The sequence below is a fragment of the Caretta caretta genome, chromosome 6 (assembly GCF_965140235.1).
Source record: "Caretta caretta isolate rCarCar2 chromosome 6, rCarCar1.hap1, whole genome shotgun sequence".
NCBI classification, from domain to species: domain Eukaryota; kingdom Metazoa; phylum Chordata; order Testudines; family Cheloniidae; genus Caretta; species Caretta caretta.
Window position 1 is genome coordinate 126,903,664 of NC_134211.1, and position 6,000 is coordinate 126,909,663.

Here is a 6,000-nt window from a genome sequence, read left to right on the forward strand (position 1 = left end):
CGGGGCCTGTGTCCCGGGGGCGCGGGGGCCGGGGCCGAGCGGCAGCTGGCCGGGGACGCAGCCGTGTCGGTGTCGCTGGCTGCTCCGGGCAGAGCCTCCAGCGGTCCCTGGGGACGGGCTGAGCGCCCCCCTCCCCGATTGTGGGCAGCCCGGGCCGCCGCCCCCTGCCCTGTCCCCGTGTCTGGAAAGGGACGCGAGCGCCGGGCTGGGCCTGCGGACGGCCCCCGGCCCGTGTCGGGCCAGCCGCCCCGGAGTCTCCGCCGGCCCCGGGGCCGCAGCGCGGAGCTGCGGTTGCCCAAGACCGGTGCGGCGCCGGGGGCCGCTGATCAGTGTGTGTAACCGGGGTCGACGAGCCCCGCGTCCGCTACTCTGCGAGCCCAGCCGGGCCTGCAGCCCCGAGGCCGCTGGCACCCCGCACACCCTGCCCAGCCTGGGCGCCGGGGCGGGGTCTTTGTGTCCTCCGGTGAGGAGCGCCATCTGTGCCCTTCCCTACAACGTACCCCCGCCCTCCTTCCACAGGGCCCAGAGAGGAGGGCTTAGCTTCCCCTCCTTCGCGCTACCTCCCGCGGCGGGGAAGGAGCATCAGCCCGCTGCCCTGCTCTTCCTCAAGGAAAGGGGAGGTCAGAACAGGAGAGAAAAGAAAAGAAGTGGGTCAGAGCTGTGCAGTGAGGGATGCGGGAGTCAGCTCTGCCTCCTCAAACCTCTCCCTTTCTGTCCAAATATGTCCCCACAGTGCTGAGAGCTGGATGGGGAGGTGGGAATGAACAGATTCAGTGCATGGGGCAGGCCGAGGTGGGGGGAGGAGCTAAGAACAGGCATGCTTGTTGCAGGGCCCAGGCTTACAAAGCAGAGACCCAGGTGAGCCGTGAAATCAGGATGTTTGATATATGGCCCTGAGAGTGCAGTTGGGAGGTGCGAACCAGCAGGTGCAAAATACACAGGCCTGGTCTACACCTACAACTTAGGCCAACCTAGCTACCGTGCGCACCCCTGAAAGAGGTAGGGTACCTCTAGGGTCCTGCAGCACAGCTATGCTTCTCTACTATAGATGCTCCTTCCTCCACTGATGAAAGGGTTTTTTCATTGCTGTAGTTAATCCACCTCTCTGGCAGGCAGTGGTTAGGTTGACAGGAGAATTCTTCTCTCAGCCTAGCTACAGCTACAGCAAGGGGTAGGTTGACTTAACTATGGCACTTAGGGAGTGAAACTTTTCACAGCCCTAAACAACATAGCGAGGTCAATCCAGTTATTAGATGTAGATCAGGCCATAGTTAAGCTGACATAGGCCCCAGTATAGATACCACTAAGGTGATGGAAGAATTCTTCCGTCAACCTAGCTGCCACCTCTTGAGGGTGTAGATTTACTACAGTGACACAAATCTTTTCCAGCACAGTACCAAGTGTCTCTGCTACAGTAGCATAGCTGCAATTGTGCTGCTATAGTGTAGACATAGCCACAGTGTTGAGAGCAAGGTGAGGAGCTGAGAACAGGCATACTCCATGCACATAATAGGCCCACAATTGTTATAATTGCAGGAGTTGGGGCAGAAGGGAATGAGAACACTCAGTGAGATGGTTGGAGCTGAACCCTGCTCAGACCTATTGTTTCAGGCTGCATTCATCTCCCTGGGGCTTCTCCAGCTGAGAAGAGCACACTGAGATGAATGGACCACTTCACAGCTCTCTGAGTTCCCTATACTGCTACGAGTCGGCTGAAGATGGGAAAGGAAGGAGGTGGGAGGTTTCCCACGATCTCTCCCTTCCAATGGCCCCTGAACCTTCTGATTCTAACCTTCCATGCCTGGTAGGAGATCACCTCAGGCATTCTCATAGGAACATCAGAACGGCCGTACTGGGTCAGACCAAAGGTCCACCTAGCCCAATATTCTGTCTTCCGACAGTGGCCAATGCCAGGTGCTTCAGAGGGAATGAACAGAACAGGTCATCAATCTCATTGCTCTTTCAATAGCAGTGGAGAGGAAAATCACAGCACCCATGTGTTTGGTAGGGTTAAATGGTAGCCATTTAACCCTACCAAATTCACAGTCCATTTTGGTCAATGTCACGGTCCTAGGAATTTAAAAATAATGCATTTCATGATTTCAGATATTTAAATCTTAAATTTCCCAGTATTGTAATTTTAGGGGTCCTGACCTGAAAAGGAGTCGTGTAGGTGGGTTGCAAGGTTATTGTAGGGGGGGTTGCGGTTCTGCTACCCTTCCTTCTGCGCTGCTGCTGGCAGCAGTGCTGCCTTCAGAGCTGGGCAATGGAAGAGCGATGGCTGCTGGCCCCGGGAGCCCAGCTCTGCAGGCAGCGCAGAAGCAAGGGTGGCAATACCACGAGCCACCTAAAATAAGCTTGTGACCCCCCCTGCAACTCCCTTTTGAGTCAGGACCCCCAGTTTGAGAAATGTTGGTCTCCCCCATGAAATCTCTATTGTATAGGGTAAAAGCACACAGAAGACCAGATTTCATGGTGGGAGACCAGATTTCACAGTCCGTGACGTGTTTTTCATGGCCACGAATTTGATAGGGCCCTACATATAACATAATATTGTAATTCGTAATATGTCCTTATTAGCCACAAACAAACATAGCAGCTACCTGAGAGCTCCTCAGTTAATGAGATGTACATGCTCTGGGACAGTGTACAGCTGAGCACTACGCATGGAAATCACACTGTTAAATTTATCTGCAATTATCAAAATGGTAAAAGGCACTCTGATGGAAAGCAAGGGTAATAGGAAATCTGAGAAGGAATTTACAAGGATGGGCCTGAAATATTTCTCAGGCCTGGTCTATACAAGTTGACTTGTGTTGACCTAGTTGTGCACGTCTACACCAAAGTTTGTCTCCTGCTGACATAAGTACCTTATTACAGCAACACACCACCACCACCTCCCCAAGCGACTCAGAGCCGTGGTTTAACTACTTAGGTCAATGCAGTGAGAGTACAGACACAGCATTACTGAGTCAACCCTGACAGTCCTGCAGCAGTTGTCCCACAGTGCCCATCTCCATGACAGTGGCTGCTTCAGTCACAGCCTTGAATTTCACTGGGTTGCAGACACTCTCCCCACACTCCTCCCTGCCTTTTTAAAAATCATGTTTTATCTATGCCTCTTCCTGAATGCCCACCTTGGCCAGCTCACCTTTGTTGCGTGCATCTGACCAGAGTGCCCCCCGCCCCCCAGCTGCTAGGAGCAGGCAAGATGTCTTCTCCCCATAGCCCAAGAGAATCCAAGAGGCTGTACAAGCCCAGCTACAGAACAGCCATAGAAACACAGACATCTACGTACAGATTGCACAGGGGACGGTGAAATGGGAGTACAACACAGAGGGGCAGCAGTGCTATATACAAGCCAAGGAAATTCTCCAGGGATACCAGAAGGTGAGGGAGGGCAGCTAGAAATCTGGTGCAGCTCTGCAGACCTGCCATTTTTACTGCAAACTGCAGGCCATACTTGGCAGTGACCCCACCAGAAGCCAGCAGATGACTGTGAACAGTTCACAGGAGCCGGATACAGAGTCCCGTGCTGTGAATAGTAAGGAAGAGGGGGAAGAAGCAGCAGGGAACTCAAATCATGCCACAAGCCAGCTGCTTGAAACTCCATCAAGTCATGCCAGTCCCACCAGCTGAGCACAGATGATACCACTGGTGAAGAGGAAGGGAGCTCAGGCAAGCATGTGCATGCTTTCATACATTTTTTTCTTTTGGTTGCCCAAAACTTCACCACCCTTCCTCTGCTAACAATTTTCCCCATTTACAACTGGCACCCATCCATCCGCATGTGCACAGAACAAAGCCACTGACTTCTGATTGCTTACTTTACTGGTATTATGTTAGAAAATAAAACAATAGGGAATAAATTCAAAGAAATTAGTAGGGAAATCTGATCACACAATCCCCAGCAGATCAGTGTCCTGTGCTCAGGTAGAGGTAGAACAGAGAGGTAGAGGTGGCATCTGCTTTTCAGTTCTTTTGGCGTGTTAAGCTAGGCAGGGGAGGCCATCTAGAGTAGTTTGTTAATCTGAATAGGGATGTCCCTTTTATCCTCTTGAAAGCTCTTGATGAAACTTTCATGGAGATACTCTGCAAAACTCTCCCGAAGATTTCTAGGGATGGCAATCTTGTATCTTCCACTGCCAAAGAAGACTTTCCCATGGCACTCTGGCACCGTTGCAGTTAACAGCTGGCAGCATATAGGCCCGGCTGGCTTGGGGACATCAGTAGCAGCTGGGATCTCTGAGCCTGCGTCACCCGCAGGAGGGAGATAATGCCAAAAGCACCATTGCCTGTGAAAGTATTCCCACTATTTATTGAACTCTCTCTAAACCCACAGATGGGGATGGGCACTCAGCATTTAAAGCTTCAACTCCACAGAACAGCCCTCCGCCCTGCTAGGCTAGGCCACCTTCACCATAGTTTGAGCTGCAGAGCTCCTGTAGTGAGGCACTCCAATGTTAAAGTGACAATTCTCATTTCTGATTAAAGATATTGATGGGAATAATTTAAGGGAGTTTTGAGACTTCTCTCTCCCTTTTTGTTGTGACTGAAATATCTAATGGTGCATCTGTCTGTTTTAATCAGCAGCCTCTAGTGGGGTGGCCTAGAGAGATGCACCCAGCACACCTACTGAATGTCTGACGGTGATCAAGATGACAAGATGAGGACTACAGAAGATATGTGCACTCCACAGCCTCCGACTGTGAACACAGGGCTTTGAGGGGCCATATGATTGTGACCATGGACAAGGATCAAGAACGAGGAACACAGGACTTGGAAAGGAAAAAGGACTGAGATGCAGACTGGGAAATAAGCCAGGACATCATGGGTTTGCTCAGGCCACAAGCTCAGATGTTGCAGAGAATTACTGACCTACACGCCCAAGGACCCCAGACTCAGCAGCCTTTCCAATCATTGGAGAACTCCATAGTCGATGCTCCCTACACCCCTCAATATCCCCACCCTACTACTCCATACCAGGGGAGAAGGAGAACTAGAGCTACTCATAACAACTGGTGAAAACCACAGGCAGGTGCATGTGTAGCCCCGGCTACTCCATTGTAATGGGTTTTACATAGATGAGGAGGTGTTCACTGTTTAAAACCCCAAGCAAAAATGGAAGTGAAGTATGGTTCACCCTGTTACAGTGTTAGTAAAATGTTTTTAACCTTGAGTTAGTTTGCTCTTAATTTTGTTGCCCATTTCTTTGCACTCGAAGTTCTATTTCTGAAAACTCTGAATATCTTTATGAGTTTACCCCTACCTAGCATTACAGAATTCAGAGTGGGAGGCAAAGACCCATCCATATTTAATCTCACAAGACACTCTGCAACTGCTGAGCAGATAGTTGAATCTTTCTTTGGGGCTGTCCAGCTGCTCACTGTACGGTTTCACAAGACAGGGAAGCAAGGGGTAGGCTGGGTCACCCAGAATCACTACAGGCATTTCAACATCGCCAGTGGTAATCTGCCGGTCAGGAAAGCATTCCAAAACCTACAAGCTGGGACAAAGTCCTGTGTTCTTAAAGATGCGAGCATCATGCACCTTCCCTGATGAACCCACATCAATATGAGTGAAGCATCCCGATGATCTACAAGCATTTGCATAGATATGGCAAAGTAGCTCTGTCTGTTGGTCTGCACAGTAGCAAGATGGGCTGCTGGCAGAATACAGATGTGTGTATGTGGTCTATTGTCCCATTGCAGTTCAGGTTGCTGAAAATCCATCCATTATTTTCTATATACAACCCAGAGTCATGGTCCTGTGTAGCATAAGACACAACCTCCCTACACTCATGGATGGCAATGGCCCCCCACTGTGGATTTTCCATTTCCAAACTGATTGCCTACAGCAATTCGGCATTGCGAGCTCCCAGAGCATAATTGTCTCCACTTGCAGTGCAGCTTTCATTTTGGTGTCACTGCACTGGATGGCTCAGACCTGCCTTACAATGCAATCCCCCCTATCAGTCCTCATTTCTTGGGCCTAGGAACA

General features: G+C 50.7%; 1 non-coding gene across 1 annotated transcript; it reads left to right on the plus strand.

Annotated features, from left to right (window-relative positions):
• Positions 1–469: 469 nt before the first annotated feature.
• LOC125639201 (uncharacterized) lies at positions 470–5,179 on the plus strand. Its single transcript, XR_012669124.1, has 2 exons — positions 470–3,678; positions 4,594–5,179. It is a non-coding gene; the product is annotated as an uncharacterized LOC125639201 (transcript).
• The last annotated feature ends 821 nt before the right edge of the window (positions 5,180–6,000 follow it).